General features: G+C 40.5%; 1 pseudogene; it reads right to left on the bottom strand.

Annotated features, from left to right (window-relative positions):
- Positions 1-2,287: 2,287 nt before the first annotated feature.
- LOC132240302 (histone H2A.Z-like) lies at positions 2,288-3,131 on the bottom strand (annotated as a pseudogene).
- Between the last annotated feature and the right edge of the window lie 234 nt (positions 3,132-3,365).

Below are 3,365 nucleotides of genomic sequence, written 5' to 3'. Positions count from 1 at the left end.
TAATTTTTTATCTTTTACTTAAGAAACTAATTTTTTCTCACTTGATTTTACCCTTTTAATTATTATATTTTTATTCAGTATTATTACTACTATTATTTTACCTCTTTTTTAAAGTTTCATTTTATTTTCTCTTTATTTTATTTTGGGATTAGTGTTCTACATTCTATTTTCATTTTTCCTTTAGCATCATTTTACTCTATTTCAACTTTACCTTTATGCCAACACTCTCTTCCTCACTTTTCCCCTTTCGTTGTTCTGTTTCTCTTACCCTATTCCTTCTTTAGATTTCCCCTATTAGTTCTTTTTACTCCATTAAAAATTTATCCTACTTATATATCTAATTTCCAATCCCCTGCTCCAATCCCCTTCTCTCTTCTCTTTCTTCACTATCCAATCTTTTTTTATCTTTCCTTTTTTTTGGTTTTTGTTGTTGTTGCTTTATTTATGTTTTTTGTTTTATTTTGTTTTGTTTTGCCCTTCTTTCTCTCTGTCCTATTGTTAGTTTTATTGTTGATTAGATAGGTTTATTTGTTTGTTTGTGTGATTGTCTCTTTTTTTTTTTTGCTTCTGTTTTTCCTCTCCTTGCTTGTTATTAGTAATTGTTTGTGGTTTGCATTCATATTTGGGTGTTAGTTGTTTGCATTTTTTGGATTAGTTGTTGTTCTATTGGAGTTTTCTTCCTATATAAATAGTTTTCCCCCCCACAGCCAATAAGGAGGGAATATGCTAATTGACTGCCCTGCCCTCAAAGATGGTGGCACCCCCAGCCATTAAGGAGGGAATATGCTAATTGACTGCCTCACTCTCAAAGATGGTAGTGCCCATAGCCACAAGATGGCAGTGACCAATCCCCTCAGCCCTGCTGCACACCTGCCTCCAGGGTCCCCCAGTCCCCTCAGCCCCCCAGCCACCCAGGGCAGGCCCAAGGCACAGGCAAGCCTTGGATGTCGGCTGCCCAGCCTCCCCAGGCTGGCCTGAGGTGCAAGCAAGCCTCAGATGGTGGCTTCCCAGCCGCCCAGGGCCTCCTGAGGCTCAGGTAACCAGGGCCAGCCAAGGCTTGCGTTGCTGGCAGTGGCAGCAGCAGAGGTGTGATGGGGTGTCACCTTCCCCTGATTGCCAGGTCGCCTCCTGCCCCTGAGGGCTCCTGGACTGTGAGAGGGGGCAAGCCAGTCTGAGGGATGCCCCACCTCCAGTGTATGAATTTTCATGCACCAGGACTCTAATTATAATTAAATTGGCAAACACCAACAACAAGGTAAGAATCTTAAAAGCAGCCAGAGAGAGACAGAAAGTTACCTACAAAGGATCCCCCATCAGACTAGCAACTGATTTCTCAACAGAAACACATCAGGCCAGAAGGGAATGGAATGAAATATACAAAGTCATGAAAAGGAAGAGTCTGAATCCAAGAATACTGTACCTAGCAAGGCTATCAATCAAAATTGAGGGTGAAATCACGAGATTCACAGACAAAAAAAGACTAAGGGAATTTATCACCACCAAACCAGCAATGCAAGAAATGCTAAAGGGTCTGCTGTAAAAAGAAGAAATAAGAAGCGAAGAAGGAACACAGGCATAAAAAAAATAAAAAATAAAAATGGCAACAAACAAGTACCTATCAATAATAACTTTAAATGTAAATGGATTAAATGCCCCAATCAAAAGGCATAGGGTAGCTGAGTGGATAAGAAAACATGACCCATATATCTGCTGTCTACAGTAAACCCACCTCAGAAAAAACAACTCACACAGGCTGATGGTAAAGGATGGAAAAAGGTATTTCAGGCAAATGTAAATGAAAAAAAAGCTGGGGTAGCATACTTATATCTGACAAATTAGATCTCAAAGTGAAGGACATAACAAGAGAGAAGGAAGGCCACTTCATAATACTAAAGGGAGCAATCAAACAAGAAGATATAACTCTGGTAAACATATATGCACCCAATACAGGAGCACCAAAGTACATAAAAAAATTTCTGGAGGATATCAAGGGAGAGATTGGCAGCAATACAGTCATAGTAGGGGACTTAAATCCCCACTAACACCACTGGACAAATCCTCTAAACAAAAAATCAGCAAAGAAATATCAATCCTAAATGATACACTAGATAGATGGAATTAATTGACATCTTCAGAACATTTTACCCCAAAGCCACAGAATATACATTCTTCTCAAGTGCATCATATCCCCCTCCTCCTCCTCCTCCTCTTCCTCCTCCTCCTCCTCCTCCTCCTCCTCCTCCTCCTCCTCCTCCTCCTCCTCCTCCTCCTTCTCCACCTCCTCCTCTTTCTTTTTCTTCTTTTTAGTTTGGGATATGACCTTTATTGAGCTTATCCACCAGAGTGGAAATAATGTCTGTACAAAACCAAATGTTTTTTCCTATAACTTCTGAATCACAATTAAAATCCAAAGAGTTTTTTTAAAAACAGTCAACTCAATCAAAACCCACTACTTCAGAATCAATAGCTTCTTTGAAGCCACAGTAACAATTAAATATGGTTAAGACTTGAATGCAGAAATTTGGTTGGTTGGAAAGCTAATTAAACTTCCAACTTGCTCAAATAGAATTATAAAAAGGCAAAATTGTGTTTTTCACAGAGATACAGTCCACTGGAATCACCAACGCTGGACAGCTGTTGGAGTATTTAGAGTCCTGAGATAATAAGAAATCCAGGGATCCTTTAGACAGTCTTCTGTTGTCTTTTCTTCCCAATCAGAGATTTGTGGATGTGTGGAATAACACCACCACCAGCAATTGTAGCCTTGATGAGAGAATCCAATTCTTCATCCCCACGAATAGCAAGTTGCAAATGACAAGGGGGTAATATGCTTTACCTTTATGTCTTTTGATGCATTTCCTGCCAATTCAAGTACCTCTGAGGTGAGGTACTCCAGAATGGCTATGCTGTACACAGCAGCAGTTGCACCTGCACGTCCATGACTGGTCGTCCCAGGTGTTGATGAATACGGCCCCCAGGAAACTGCAAGCTGGCTCTTTGCAAGCGGGAAACCGCCTTTGTCTTGGCCTTTCCGGAGTGTTTCCCAGCCTTACCGCCAGCCATTTTGAATTCTGCTAAAGCTCAAGTAAGCAAGGCAGAAAAAGGAGTAGCTAGACACCCAGCAAGATCCCACCGCCTACTCCCTTGCACCGCAATTCAAACTGTGCTCAATCATTTTCAAATATAGACCATATATTGGGACACAGGCAAAGTCCCTTCAAATTCAAGAAGATAGAAATCATATCAAGCATCTTCTCAGATCACAATGGCATAAAACTAGAAATCAGCTACAATAAAAAAATCAAACACCTGGAGGCTACATAGTATGCTATTAAACAATGACTGGGTTACTAGAGAGATCAAGG

The sequence above is a fragment of the Myotis daubentonii genome, chromosome 8 (genome assembly GCF_963259705.1).
Source record: "Myotis daubentonii chromosome 8, mMyoDau2.1, whole genome shotgun sequence".
In the NCBI taxonomy this organism is placed as follows: domain Eukaryota; kingdom Metazoa; phylum Chordata; class Mammalia; order Chiroptera; family Vespertilionidae; genus Myotis; species Myotis daubentonii.
This window is presented reverse-complemented; position numbering and strand designations above follow the sequence as displayed.